The following is a 16,762-nucleotide window of genomic DNA, read 5'->3' as shown; positions in this document are numbered from 1 at the left end:
CAAATGTCTAAAAGGTATGTTTACAAACTCTGTTTGCTATATATAATCACATTTTTTGCCTCAGTTTTACTTGCTTATACCACAGCTTCCATGGCCTATAAGCCAAATTAAAAACACAAAATTTAGGATTGTGTTAAAGCCTCTTGATCAAGGTTCTGCCAGAAGTTTTCATCTCAGGGCACTATTTTGCTCCCTAACTTCCAGTCTTTGTCAACCTCTCAATGTTTTCAGCCAATGCACCAGGTCCTAACATTTCACTGAATTGATCCTACCTCCCAGGATGACAGGCCTTCCTTTACAACATGGAGACTGAGACAAGATGCCCTAAGGGAAGGGCAGGAGAAAGGGACTGAGGAGCATGCCCAGTCTGCTACCTGACACATCGATTAGAATTCATTCTTTTCTCACTAGAGAGGAATGAGTGAAGGGACAGAAAAAGGCCAGTATTGTTACACTAGCCTTTCCACAAGAAAACATCATGAATAAGGAATAAGTTTTCCTTCAAATGGCAGAGTTGTTGAGGCTGCATTAGCACGATAACATATTAAAGTAATATTATGAGACATGGCCAGTATTAATAACAAAGAAGGTGTGTTTATTTTATAGCAACTCCACTATTAAGAATCTTAAAAAGCCTAAGTCTATTTCTATGAGGACAGGAGGATATACTTTAGGGATCTACGACACTCTTTCACAGATGTATTGGGACCTTCTCAGGATCTCAGGAGCTAGGATACTGAGAAGGTTAGAGGAGCATAAAAGAACAAGGAAAATATGGGAAGAGGAAGAAGACCTAGATAGAAAAGGGATTTCTGGACTCCTAAAACTGACTTATGATCTGAAAAGGAAGCATATGAGAAAGGTAAAGATATGTTTCCTTGTTGTTTTTTTTTTTTTTTTTTTTGCTGTATGCGGGCCTCTCACTGTTGTGGCCTTCCCCATTGCGGAGCACAGGCTCCGGACGCACAGGCCCAGCGGCCATGGCTCACGGGCCCAGCCTCTCCGCGGCATGTGGGATCTTCCCAGACCGGGGCACGAACCCGTATCCCCTGCATTGGCAGGCAGACTCTCAACCACTGTGCCACCAGGGAAGCCCGAGAAAGGTAAAGATATGTTATCACCAACTTCTAGAATCTGGGTGCTCGTAGATTTTTTTTTTTTTAATTATCTTTTTTGGCTGTGTTGGGTCTTCATTGCTGCGCGCGAGCTCTCTCCAGCTGCTGCGAGCAGGGGCCATTCCTCGATGTGGTGTGCGGACTTCTCACTGCGGTGGCTTCTCTTGTTGTGGAGCGCAGGCTCTAGGTGTACAGGCTTCAGTAGTTGCAGCAGGCTGGCTCAGTAGTTGTCATTCACAGGCTCTAGAGTGCAGGCTCAGTAGTTGTGGCGCACAGGCTTAGTTGCTCCGCAGCATGTGGGATCTTCCCAGACCAGGGCTCAAACCTGTGTCCCCTGCATTGGCAGGTGGACTCCCAACCACTGAGCCACCAGGGAAGCCCCACTAATTGGTCACTCTTGTGACTTTTGCCTCCTCCTGGAGCTGATCACTCATAAGTCTCTATGTTAAAACTCCATCTGCACCATGAGCTGTAGAACCACACTCACAACTGTCTACAGCAGTGACTGGGTCCCGACATCCATTTAGAAGATCACAACCAGCACGAACTATAGTAGACCAGATTAGAATAGAAAGTATCATAGTGTATTGCATATAGTAAGGATAAGGACTGCTTTGTGACACTTTAGTTTCTGTCTGATATTTGTATCTGTATACCCTGCAAAATGTAATTTCCTGCTGTGGCCTGTGGTTCAATATGTCTGAAAAACACCAGCTTACAAGGCATCTTCCTCTGAATGTCTCTCTGGCTCATCAAATCAAGGAAAAATATTTTATTTTGTTAATTCTACAAAATCCTCCTACTCCTAAAATACAGTAATATAATCATTCACCCACTTCTGGAGAAATGGTGAAGTCATCCTCATTTTCTTACCACAAAAATGCCTCCTCTCCTGCAAAGCCTTCTATGACTATCAGATGTTCCTTTCTAAGCATCTAAGTTATTAACTATCTGCTAACGAATTTATGTACACATTCCCCTGCTGTGCCCCTCAGCTACAGCATAAACTCCTGGAACAACACAGAGTGTTCCTCTTTCATGTATGTTTTTCCAATGCTCTGCAAGTATTATATTAAATTCTAAATAAATATACACTGAATGAATATCTGGAGGACAGAAAACAAACCCATAATCAACTATTACATAAAATGATCCCAGAAAACATTTTTCCCAGTAAATTTCCATTTATTCAAAACAACTGAAAGTCAGAATACTCAGATAAATTGATTATACGTGACTCTATAATTATATTGAATATAAGTTCTTCTTTCTATGATGGTTAACTGATTAATTCAACTAACCTGTATTGACATTGTTGATCACCTGCTTCATTCAAAGCACTAGGCTAAATGTTACATAGCAAAGAGAGCTAAAGGACATCCTCCTCTGAATGACCTATTGTCCTATTTTTTAAGTAAGATTTCAGTTAAAATTTGTGTCAGTTGTGTATATTCTAGATAATGGGTGTTTGGTGTGCATTTTTGCCTCAAGGAGTACAGGTTTCCCCCAATATCTGAAAGTACAGTTTTCCTATGAAATCTCTTATAAGCCAAAATGACATACAGTGATGAAGCAATTTCCTTAAGACACATCTTGCTAACGGATGCACGAAATAAATCAAGCTGAAGACAGATGCTCACAGACACAGTTCAAAGGTATGGCAGCCTGATGCTGAGATGCTGCACGTAGTTCCCGGGGAAGGAGCTTGGTGGTGTCACTCTTGATGCTCTGGGTGTGCTAGTGCTACAAGGGCTCACTGCAGCTACCTCTACAAGGGCTCACTGCAACTACCTCTATAAGGGCTCACTGCAACTACTTCTATAAGGGCTCACTGAACACTATTTTCACTTTCCATCTTTTTCATAAAATCAAAATCCTCTTCAAATTTCTTTCCATTAGTGAAAATAGGTACTAAAGTAGGTCTTTTGTAAAAGCAAAGAGGCATAAAGCAAACTTTCAAAAAGCGAGGGATACCTGTAAATGGAATCAGCAGGAAACCCTAAACTCCCCAAATGAGGAATTTTCTTTTTCCATACAGCCCTGATTTACCCTAGTCAGTTTTTCTGAAGAATCAATGCATAGAAAGCTGAACCACCAAATTCAGTGTACTTATTTATAACATTGGAATACTCAATATCCATAGTGCCACGTAACACATCCCTGTAACTTCCAGTCACTGTCTTAATCTCCCAGTTTCCAAAGCCTGCAATACCATGAATGTTGCCAGATGGACCTTGTGGGAAACACACCTACACCTCCTAGTTCCTCCCTTTCTTTGTCTACCTCATCCCACATCTATGGTTAACATCCATTAACAATAAAATTGTTATGCTCATTTAATTTTTCTTTCAAAAAACTCATCTGAAAGTCTGAGTGTAGTCTATAGAAGAAATGATGAGACCCAGAGAGAAATAAGTAGTCATCTAAGAAGTGAGGAGTGGTGAGTCCCTGCTCTCTGTCTCAGTGTCTGAGGAAATGTCAGTCTTAGTTGTTCTGCATAGCACTTCAATAAAGTTTCGATAAGAGAGTATTTAATAAAGACACACACCTCCAGAAGCTGTTAATTAATTCTTTGGGGCCTTTAGGGTGTGCGTCAGCAAGTCAACGTGACTCCTACACAGTATGACACTCTTGAGAAACACGAAGAATCATGAAGCTTCCAACAGTGACTAACAACTTTAGAGTCATTTAGAACTCTAACAACGGAACTGAAATCTGACCCTAGAATGCTGTGGTAATTTCTTTCCTTTTGAATTCAAATAAAGTACTTTAAATGTGACTGATTCCATAGCATTCATACTTAGGAAAAATCTTATATCTACACCTCCAGAGAAAAAAGGGTATACTAATGTTAGTCATCAAATTTGCATAAGAACCCATTTTTCTGGTAATACCACTACCATGTAATTAGGTCTAACATGCCCCCCCACACACACACACACTGAGGAAAGCCTATAACCAAGGGTTTTCCCTCTCCTTTTCCCTGATTGAGAGAAAGGTAGGTTTGTTTAAAAAGGATAAATTCTGGAGAAACACATAACACATGGTTATATGGAGCCTTGGAAGTCACCCAGTGTTCAGATTCCAGTCCTGCAGCTGATAGTATAGTGGGATATGTTTTGTAGGTACCATTACCATAGAACCCTTCTCCTTAGCCAACTGAGTCAGGGGCTTTCATTGTCCATTATGGCAGGAATGAAAAGTAAAAGGTCAGATTTTGAGTTTCTAATTTTTATAAAGTTCAGAGCAGAGACAATCCTTTATATTTCTAATGGTCAGAAGTTTTGAAGAACTTTGAAAATTGGTTATTTGAAAATCAAAAGTCTAAGACCTTAAAGGAAAAGGCTTAAAATTTGGGCCAGAAACAAGGCTTGAAAAGAAAATATATGAAAACACAGACTCTCTTATAAGACAGAGAAAAATTAGAGAGGCCAGGCTGCTCAGGAGATAGAAAAATGGAGTGAGTGTTATCTACAACGATGTGGGAGAATTTAGAAGAGCAGGGCTGTGATGAGGGTCCACACAAGAGGTAGCACGTGGAAATGAGCAGGTTCAGTAGCAGGAGACTTCCTAGCCTCCGTCTGAAGAGAGAGCCCTCTGCTGTCCCTGCAGGGAATTAAGTTCAAGCAAGTCAGAACTTAACACATCACTATTTGCTGGGCTCAGGCTTCTCACAGAATGATTGCATCAAGGTAGTCAGACTTTCTACGAGAAAGTTGAGGATTCCAAAAGACCAAGATGGGGACTGCCAATCCTCTAAAACTCTAGGCCTGGAACTAGCATAGCATCACTACTGATACATAGTCTATTGATCAAGTAGTCACAGCACATCTCAGATTCAAGAAAAGAGGAAATAGATTTTACCCCTTGATGAGAGAAGTACCAAAAATTTCAATCATCTTTACCACACCTCCCTAAGGAGGTGATGATTGAGCTGAGAGATGAATATTAGAAGGGAAACTTGGAAATTTTCTGAGGCATATGTTCCTGAAAAATAGAATATCACAAACCTGTAAAAACTCTTGGATGGGAAGGTGTCATTTTCAAGGAACAGGAAGAAGGTCAGTCTAGCTGGAGCATAGTGAATGAGAGGAAAATAGTTATTTATGAACTAGATAAAAAAGAAAAATTAATTTAAATTTTATTTTTTGAAAGTATTATCTGTACATAGTTTTAAAAAAACTAAGTTGTAATTTGCCCTAACATTCTGAATTCCCAATTCTTTTAACTCTTTTAACTGGTTATCTTGTTTTCAAAATAATAAGTTCATATTGAAAATACTTGAAGTATCTACTTTTGACTTCCTATTACAAAAAATAAAGATTTCACTGTCTTAAACTATACACTTCCATATATCCCCCACCCTCCCCAAATAATTACATAACAATGACTCAATTACATAACAATGACTTAAATTAGTATTTAGTGTTTTCATTATTATGTAAATACTATTTGGAACTGATTTACATGATATATTATCTTTATGTCTTTAAAACCTGTTTTTACTCGCGTTATTAATTGCTTTGTTTCATTTGTTTATTTTTCAAAGCATTTATCCTAATCTAGATCTAAAATTTTTGACAGAAGTGTCAAATTCTTCTCATTAAAACAGAAAACATTACGTTTTCTTTCCTCCCTTAAAAAAATTTGTTTTTCTTTGGGATATTGCCACCGAAACTCTCAGTCCTTCTATTCCATTGAGACTGGCTGTAATTTGGATATGCTTCAGAGGAGTCAGCATGGAACTTCCCTTCACCATTTATTTGAAACTTCCCTTTAGCACACTCTCTTATTGAATTCTGTTTCTTCCTTCCTTAGTTCATTGCCACATTTTCATATCCTTAATTTGCTTTCTGAGAGAGGATGTACAGAAGATAAAAATGCTTTTCAACTCTTCCTCTTAATTAATTTATTCAGGATCAAAATTCAAGAATGGATTTATTTTCTCTCAGAATTTGGAAAGTATTATTTTTCTTTGAGTTTTCAATATTGTTTTAGAGAATGTCAGTATCATTAGAGAAGGCCAGTTTGTACATGACTTTTTCATTCTCTGGAAACTTTTACATCTTTTTTTACCCCTAGTATTTTGAAATGTGTGGTATTTTATATGATCCTTTCCCAAACATTCTGTTGGACTCTGGGTGGATTCCTTCTATTTGGAAATTCAATACTTTGGGGAAGCTGGGGAAATTTTCTTGTATTATTCCTCTGATAATTTCCTCCTATAAATTTTTTCTGTATTCTCTTTCTGGAATTTCTGTTAATCTGGAATTCAAGTCTTTTTGTTCTGGAAGATTTTCTTATATTATTTTTGTTTGTTTTAAAGTAATTTCATCCTCTTTTTCCTGTATTTTCTCTCTGGAATTTCTATTAATTGGACTTGGTTCTCAAATGTCTTGACTTTTTTTTCTCCCCTATTTCTTATCTCTTTGTCTTTTTGTTTTACTGACTAGCCTATTTCTACAATTTTATCTTCAGTCTTTCAGTTAGATTATCTTTTGCTGTCTGTGGTACATTGACTAATGCCCCCACCCCAAAGATATTCACAGCCTAATTTCTGAACCTGTGAATATGTTATGTTACACAGCAAGGAATTAAATTTGCAGAGGGAATTAAGGTGGTTAATTAGCTGACTTTAAGATTGGCACATTATCCCAGATAATCTGGATGAGCCCAGTGTAACTACAAGGGGTCTTTAAATGTGAAAGAGGGAGGCAGAGGAGTTAGAGTGATACAATGTAATGAAGACTCAACCAGCTGGACTTGAAGATGTAAGTGCAGTCAGCATCTAGAAGCTGGAAAAGGCAAGAAGACAAATTCTCCCCCAGAGCCTCCAGAAATGAATTTTGCCTTGATGATACCTTGATTTTAGTCCAGTGAGACCCACTTTAGACTTTAGACTTTCAGAACTGTAAGATAATACATTTGTGCTATTTTCAGCCACTAAATTTTTGGTAATTTATTACAGTAGCAATAGAAAACTAATACACTATGATATTTTCAATTTCTAAGACCTTTGCCTCATTCCTGAATATTACCTTTTATAGCATCCTATTCTTATTTCATGGAATCATTTATTTTCTCTTTGAGGATATTAAATACGAAGTGTGATGTTTTCTTCTGATATGTCTATTTTCTCTGAAATCCCTTTCTTTCATTCTTTTTTCTTCTTGTCTTTTATATTAGAGTCTTTCCTCAAAAGTCCTTGACTGCGAATTTATATTTAAGAGTGAAGCACTAAAATGATGACTGAAAACACTTCTTGCCTAAACAGGCTTACTGACCACTGGGCATTACCATAGATGAACATCCAGGAATCTGGCCATCTCACTGGAGGACTCCAAAATGCCAATACATGTGGTGGTTTTTCCTTTGGTCAGTTCCCCAGAGAGGTTTGACTCATCTTTTGTTTGAAGTACATCATGCCAGTGGCCAATATTCTGGCAGTCAAGTGGAGAAAGGGGATTGTGAATCTTTTTGTTTAAGATGCAAACTGTATGATATTTAGGAAATCAATTCATAATATGTCTGTTGCCTTAAAGCTCTGCCAAAGTTTTAAACCACCTGAGAGAATAAAGTCCAAATATCGTCTTTCTCACTGATTGGTTAGAAGAATATGGCTTAGATGTGAGGGCAGAATGAGCTTGCTCAAATTCTCTGACCCTACCTAGACCTTGGTCAGCATTCCTGAGGCAAGTTTCAGGGCTGCAGAGGAGGCTCACTTATCCATAATCACTGCCTCACACTGAGAGAGAAGAAAAAAGACTGATGAATTCGCCCTTCCAGTCACAAAACAGTGATCAACAATCAGGTAATTCTCTCCTCCTCCATGGGAAAAAGGAAGATAGAAATAGGGCAAGATGCCAAGAATGTTAGTCTAGAAAAGTCCCTCCACATACAACCTAAAAAGTAGGAATATACATTCTTCAGTACGGATTTCCACTTCACCTAACTCATGCCTCAGCAGTACGTTCGATCCGTAATCTCTTTGGTTCAACCTTTCCATCAAAGGTGCCTTCTGCTGGGATGAGGAAATCTAAGGACCAACATATTCATAATATACATTTTAAAGCAATCTTCCCATTTTCATTCTTACCCTGCCCAAGACTACTGAACATTTTATGTGCCTATAATCCTGAATTTGGAGGCTCAAAACTATTAGGTGTTTTTAAAATTCTCCCCTTATTCCCCCTTGCATGTGACTATATTTCTACTTTCTCACTCTTCTAAATGATTTAGCACCAATTCATCTGTGTCCCATCATTCAAAATTTTATTGACACCTCTGTCTGCTGTCATATCCTTTCTCTTTGGTGTGTCCTTGAGGTTTTATGCCTTTTAAAATGTGTTTACTGACATGCTGGGCAATTTCTTTTCAAGAAAAAGGGTATCTTCAATCTATCATGTACAACTGTAATTCCTTTTGTTCTCTTCTACATTTTCCAATCTTTATACAATGAATATTCTTTTTGTAATCACAAAAAAAACACAATAAATGTTATTTTTAAGGAACTCAGAAAACTGTAGTATAGTGAAATTTTCATCTCCACTCATCCTAAATGATTTATTTATTTACAATCTTCTTTTTCTAAAACTAATTTTAGGCATCTTTCATCTATATAAATGACCCAATTATTCCATTTGCTAATATTTTTAATTGTATTGTATTAAAAGGCAAACACTGTTTACATAGGAGTTAATAAATTATTAGCACTTCTTACATAACACACGTTGTACAACTAGTTTTCAAATTTAGAAAATGTAACAACTGAGCAAAATACATAGTGAAAAGACAAAGTTCAATACAAATGTATACACACCATTGTTAGCACTTTATAGATGAGAAAACTAAAGATCAACAAGCTTAGGTAACTCACCCAAGGTCTGTTACTCAAAAATCCATATACTTTTCGTTAATGCCACTTATTTCTGTGGACCAGTGTCTTACTTTTTTCCCATAGATTATCTGGATATTCAACCAGAATTAACTATAGAAAAGTGTTACAACCATTTCATGTCTTAGTTTTCTATCAATAAAATGGGAAACTAAAACATCTGAGTCCTTTCTTTTTTACTTGGCTCTCAAGAGTTGATATGAGAATGGAGGCACTATTAAGAAAACATTAAAAAAAAATCAAACAGTGTTCTAGAATAACAAGTTAGCATAATTTAACATAAGAATTGTTCCCAAACTAAGGCTGCACTGTGATTTGGGTCCAGTCTAGCACTGGGAAGCCAACAGACCTACCTTACTGATAAAAGAGACCCATCCCACATTTTACTGATGTGCTTTAGGATTCAGCAGCTTCACTGTTCTCTCAGCCTCTGTTTTTATTAATGCTTAATTTTAATGGATGAAAGGAGGATTTTGGTGTGGGTGGCTTGCTTCTTCTTTTTGTTGTTGTTAAATGTAGCAACAAACAATCAAATCAAAGGAAGAGAAATACAAAGAAAATGGGTCGTGAATAAACAAAAAGGTCAGGACTCTAGTATTTAGTGCAATTTCTGGGGAACTATTAATTACACCATGATTGGCAGATTTATCAGTACCTTCTGCTCTCTTTTGCCAGCAACTATGCAATTATTCCAGGTGTTGTAGTGGAATGACTCTATCAAATTTTATAGGATTAATCAGCATGTAAATGTTGGCAGGCTTCAGCCTCAGATCTGGACTTCAGGTGCAGCACTTAGAACAGATGGAAAGAAACGCTTCTTCATTTATTTTTAAAAGGGATTTATATATTGGCCATACCTTTGCCCTGAGATAGAGTTCATTTCATGACATTTACCCAGAATAATCTCTCTTTACAGTGTACAAAAATATCACCTGTGTATTAAGAGGTAACAATGAATTTATGATGTGCATGAATATTACAATTCCATATTTACTCTTTGAAATATGGGAAAATACTTTAAACATTACTTCTGTTGGTTATAACTTTATAATATGTCATAAATAGTAGGTTAAAAAGACAAGTACAGGCTCTATTACCTCCACCTGTCATATATTTCTTTAGTGGTGTCAAGGAGAGGCTCAAGAGGGATTTGGGACACTGGGTGAAGGTCACTGTCTGATTATATAACTATTTGGCATAAACTCTTTTGCTCATAAACTTCCAGTAGCTCCAAAGTTCCTACAGCAGTGGCTTACAAATATTTGTTCTTGTCAAAAACAATTTAAGCACTATGTCAGTAACAGGGGCTCATTACAGTGGGACTACTCAGTGCAGCTTAGTGATGAGGCACTGAGAGGGCAATAAAGCTTTAAGAAGCTCTCCTGGAAGTTTTGCTACCTCCTCGCACCCCTGGCCCCAGTTTAGAAGTACTGGCCCTGAGTATAAAGGTCAAACTTCTCAGTTTGCTATACAAGCTTCTTAGATTCTAGCTTAGTCTATCTACCCAATCGTACCTAAATCCCCTTCTTTAACATGAATTCCAATCAGACAGGTTTCTCAATTATTTATTCCTGCCCCTAGTATTTTTCTGTTTGTTTCCTTGCAAACCTTTCCCAATTTTCAAGGGCTGGCTCAATCCCACCTTCTCTAAGATACTTGCCCTAGATTCTCCCAAATAACCGTGTTTCCTTTTACAGTCCTGTTTGAACCCCTCGTTTGATCAGCAAGATGGGCAGATCTAGGGCTCACTTAAAATGGACATTGTATGTTCTGTAAATACAGGGTTTATGGTCTTCCCTGATCAACTGATTTAGTAGCACCAGCATCTATACATGAAATGCCTTTCCACTGGACTTCACTATCTTGGAAGAAGTTGTTGCTATACATGACATTCTGGTCTAACCTTCTATTAAATTTACCCATGAGATTCAGTGCTGAAATGACTAGCTTAGCCTAAGTCTGGGGCCACTGTTCTTTTTCAACTGAAGATATTCATTATATTTTATTAAAAGTTCAATAAATTTCAGCAAATTTATCAAATAATCCCAGGCTCTCATATACCCAATATTAGTCATTAAGATAAATAATTCATTCAGAAAATCAATTCTAAAAACATTTATTTTGAATATGTACTATAATATATGAAATAGGCAAGGGAATCATAAGAGTTTCTACCTTAAAGGACAAACTAGTAGGTGAAGTTAGAAGTAAGCTTAGATATGAATTCCTTTATTCGGTGGGAATAAGGAATCCAATAAGGTTTTCTGAGAAAAAGATAAACAAATATAATCTGAGCTGAATACCAGGCTATGGTTTTTGTTTTATTGTTAGTGTGCTACTAGTACAATAAGGGAAAGAATATCTCTCAAATAGTACAATGTCATAAATGTCTTCCCACATAAATTAAATTTTTAACTAAACTTATCTATGTGATGGGAACAAGAAGCTGAAATACTAATGCCAATAGATAAGGGGAGAATGAGCCCAGAAAGTAGAAATACTAAAAGAGACATAAAAATTCATCAAAATATGGTTTCACATTTTTAGCTAAAAATCCAAATCTGCTTTAGAAAAGAAACAATAGTAACATAGAGAATATGTTCTCTGGAATCTGAGAAATTGGAATCAGAAAGACACAGTAACACAGAAAGTGATGAAAAGAACATGAGCTAGGCCTTGGCAATGCAGTGGAAAGAAAGTGATGGATAACAGAGGAACTCTGGAGCAGGACACAGTAGGCCTTGGCAATTGCTTGGGCTTTGAGGAATGACAGAGAGAACAGAGCCGGGGTGACTGGGAAGGCACAGCTGTCATGAACTAAGATAGGAAAAGCAAACTGTGTTTTCTACCTGCCTAAAGAGTAAATGCACTAACACAAATTGGTTATTGGATGATTTTTAACTATAATTTAAGAGGTGATTTTAGGTTTGTTGAAATGTGTTTGGAATTATAATCATTTTGTTCTAGGACAAAAATCATATGGACGTGACTTATTATTACTTAAATGCTTCTTGTGGATCTGGCTCATTTACATTTTGTCTGGAGGAAATGGCTATCCCTTTTTTAGGAACAACTCACTGTGCCAGAACTCAGCTTTTTGGCATCAAATATCAGGATATGAGTCCAAAAAAGGCCTTTGGACCACCGTAATACACGCCAGGCACAAAAAGCACTAGAAGGACAAAAATTGCCAGAAGAGCCGATACAATATTGAAGGAAAAGGACCAAGTCAGAGGACTGACACTACTCAACTTAAAGACTTACCATAAATCTACAGTAATCAAGACAGTGTGTATTGGTGAAAGAACAGGCAAATAGGTCAGTAGCACAGAACAGAGAGCCCAGAAATATACCCACATCAATATAGTCAACTAATATTTGACAAAGGAGTGAAGGCAATACAATGGAGCAAAGACAGTCTTTTCAACAAATGGTGCTGGGACAAATGAACATCCACATGCAAAAAAATTAATCTAGAAACAAATGTTACACCCTTCACAAGAAATAACTCTAAAAGAAACATAGACCTAAATTTAAAACACAGGGACTTCCCTCGTGGTCCAGTGGTAAAGAATCCACCTTCTAATGCAGGGGACAGGGGTTCGATCCCTGGTTGGGGAACAAGATCCCACATGCCAGGGGGCAACTAAGCCCATACGCCACAAATGCTGAGCCCGTGCACCTCAACTAGAGAGCCCGTGTGCCTCCAACTACAAAGCCCACGTGCTCTGGAGCCCACGCACCACAACTAGAGAGAGAAAACCTGCACACCACAACTAGAGAGAAGCCCGCACGCCACAATGAAAGAACCCACATGCTGCAACTAAGACCCGACACATACAAAAAAAAAAAAAAAAAAAAAAAAAAATATATATATATATATATATATATATATATATATAATATATATTTATATTTAAAGCACAGAATTTAAAAACTCTTTGAAGATAACATAGGAGAAAACCTAGATAACCTTGGGTAGGGCATTAACTTTTTAGATACAATGCCAAAGGCAGAATCCATGAAAAAAATATCACTAAAATTAAAAATTTCTTTTCTGCAAAAGATACTGTCAAGAGAATGAAAAGACATGCCACCAACTGGGAGAAAATATTTACAAAAGACACATCTGATAAAGGACTGTTATCCAGAATATCAAAGAAATCTCAAAAATAAGAAAAAACGTGATTAAAAAATGGGCCAAAAATCTTAACAGACACCTCAACAAAGAAGATATACAGATGGCAAATAAGCATATGAAAAGGTGCTCTACATCATATGTCATCAGAGAAATGCAAATTAAAAGGAGATAACACTATACACATATAAGAAGAGCCAAAATCCAGAACACTGACAACATCAAATGCTGGCAATGACATGGAGCAACAGGAACTCTCATTGCTGGTGGAAACACTAAGTGGTACAGTCACTTTGGGAGACAGTTTTGCTCCTTCTTACAAAGCTAAATACAATCTCACCATGTGATCCAGCAATTGTGCTCCTTGGTATTTACCCAAAGGAGTTGAAACCTTACTTATTTCCACACACAAACCTGCACACATATGTTTATAGCAGCTGTATTCATAATTGCAAAACTTGGAAGCAACAAAGATGTCCTGTAGTAAGTGAATGGATGAATAAATGGTGGTACATCCAGACAATGGAATATTATCCTACACTAAAAAAAAAAAAAAAAAAAAAAGGGCTATAAAGCCATGAAAAGACATAGAGGGAACTTAACTGCATATTACTAAGTGAGAAAAGCCAATTTGAAAAGGCTACATATTGTATGATTCCAACTACATGACCTTCTGGAAAAGGCAAAACAATGGATACAGTAAAAAGATCAGTAACTGTCAGGGGTTGTGGGGAGGAAGGGATGAATAGGCAGAGCACAGCAGATTTTTAGGGCAATGAAAATACTCTGTATGATACTACAATGGTGGATACATGTCACTATACATTTGTCCAAACCCACAGAATGTACAACACCAAGAGTGAAACCCAATGTAAACTATGCACTTTGGGTAATTATAATGTGTCAAGGTAGGTTCATCAATTATAACAAATGTACCACTTTAGTGAGGTAAGTTGGTAATTGGGAAGGCTATGCATATGTGAGCACAGGAAACATATGGGAAGTTTCTGTGCCTTAAGATAAATTTTGCTGTGAACCTAAAACTACTCTAAAAAAAGAAGTCTATTTTTTAAAAAAAGCATTAGAAGCTCTGCATGTTCTGCATTAATTTCCTTTAGCAGGTACCATGAGAGTTCTAGGAACAATGAACAGTGTTTATATCTACCAAGGAAGATGAGATTACACTGTTAAGAAAAGACCTCAGTAGCTAAAGACAAAAATGTATTTCTCACCCGATATGTCCATTACGGGTTGACAGGGTGACTCTGCTTCTCTAGTCACTCAAAACCCAGTAGAGAAGCGTCTCATCTGGACACAGTCTTCCTAGATCACCACAGTATGGAAAAAGAGAGGGTGAATTGCATACAAGCTTTTAAAATGTCCACCAAGAAGTGACACACATCACTTTTGCTCACATTTTTGCGGTCAAGGCAAGTCTGATGACCACACTTAGTTCAATGGATTAGGGAAGTATAATCCTACCATTGTGTCTGGAAAAGAGAAGATCAGGAAATATTCAAGTTGATAACATTCAGCTGGTATGATATTATGCTATAGATGAATTACTAAACTGGATGCACTATACACACATAAAGTTTAATATTATTGTTCTATGATCCTATCATCTATGAACACTTGCAGTAACTGGCATTTAGTTGTTCTGTACTTAGATAATAACTTCCCTGTTATACATTTCTACTTCATGTAATGATAAGCACTCCCTAAGGAGGCTTTGCTGACCCCCACCTCCCAAGCCTGAGCTAGATGCTCAAGGAGCCATTATAGTGCCCTGTGCTTACTTCTATATAGCACCGCCCACATTGCTGTGTAATTGGCAGCTCAAGGCAAGGACTGAATCCAGGGCTTATTTAGCCAATTGTTGACCAATTCCCAAAGTCCTCACAGTCCGACCACACTTTAAAGGCTGTTTGGTAGTCTACTGGCTCCAAGGACTACACCCCAGCCTTTGTGGCCCTCGGATTGTGTACTCTACTCTTGGAGACTGAAATAACTGGTTATTTGGGCTAATTTTTTAATAATCCCTATCACTGAGACTGACTACATGTGAATACATGACGCCATACTTGTTGATACATTTTAGGTCTTAAAATGAGTCTTAGCTGCTGTAATATAAAGAGTAAAGCAGTTAAATGATTCTAGTTGAAAAAGCTAAACTGTTTATACTCATATTAGACCTCTTACTGTGTTGTACGAGTTTTAGATATCTTGGTAAAGGTAACAACATAGTATTTCAATGCTTGTGTTGTATTTTTGAAGGGTATTTTTTCAGGTTTGTGTTTTTTTTTGTTTTTTTTTTTTGCGGTATGCGGGCCTCTCACTGTTGTGGCCTCCCCCGTTGCGGAGCACAGGCTCCGGACGCGCAGGCTCCGGACGCGCAGGCTCAGCGGCCATGGCTCACGGGCCCAGCCGCTCCGCGGCATATGGGATCCTCCCAGACCGGGGCACGAACCCGTATCCCCTGCATCGGCAGGCGGACTCTCAACCACTTGCGCCACCAGGGAGGCCCCTCAGGTTTGTGTTTTAAATGTACCTATACACCAATTTAAAATTCCCTTAGAATAATTACACTGTCATACATCTCCTATCGGCTACATTTTAAAGAACTGGTTCTATACTTTTAAGAAGAGATGATAGTTTTAACATTAAACAAAACCTCTTGCCTCATTTAAGCAGCACTTACATTGCTCTATTAGACTGATCTAAGCATGGCAGCAAATCCAGAATTTGATGGTGCTTAAAAAGACACATCAGAATCCCAGAAAACAGAAAAATTTCCAAAGCCTTCTTCATTTCAATAGAACTTAAATTATTCAATTTTCCTTCTTGGGGATTTTCTATCTTTGGACTGCAAAGCCCTAGTTAATTCTTGGAGAGTAATTTCTAGTTAATTGGTTAGCTAACTATAGCCCACAGGTAAAGTCCCTTATAACAAGCACTTGAAAAAACAAAGTTTGTACATAGCAGAGAGTCAGTGAGTAGTGTCTTGTTAATCTTTCACCAGAAATAATATTCCCTAGTGTGTACTTTTTCTGATCTTTCAAGTCTAATAGCCACTATAAAATAGCTGATTGTCTCCCTTTTGCATCTCAGGAAAGGAAGATGAGAAGTGATCCGGTCTAGCAACTTAAATTGGCATCAAGCAAACAGCCATGAACCAGTCTGACTCTTCCTTACCTTTTCCCCCAGTTCTTCGTTCCCTTCTACCTTTTCCCAAACCAGCTAAATCTCCCAAAAGGGAACAAAAAGACTTGTTTATTTATTTAGAAAAATGGAACATCTGCCTCTTCTTCCTTTCCTTTCCAAGGTGGGGAAAACATCATCAACTTTCCAGCAGAAACCTGGAAGCTAGGTTTCTAGCCATGGTCCAATATATTTTCCTTCCTTCACTAGATGTAAATAAGTAAAAGGGACTCTTAAGTCCCTTTTAGATTCCCAAATACCACTTGAAAAAGAGTTTTCATTAACCCAACCATGACCACAGGGGAACACGCTCCTCTAGATCATCCTGCATGAACTTGCCATCACATTCATCAGAAGGACAGCCTTCAAATGTCTTGCAGACTTTTCCCCTATGTCAATCCAGTTTCATAAATA

The sequence above is a fragment of the Mesoplodon densirostris genome, chromosome 4 (genome assembly GCF_025265405.1).
Source record: "Mesoplodon densirostris isolate mMesDen1 chromosome 4, mMesDen1 primary haplotype, whole genome shotgun sequence".
Lineage (NCBI taxonomy): Eukaryota > Metazoa > Chordata > Mammalia > Artiodactyla > Ziphiidae > Mesoplodon > Mesoplodon densirostris.
This window is presented reverse-complemented; position numbering follows the sequence as displayed.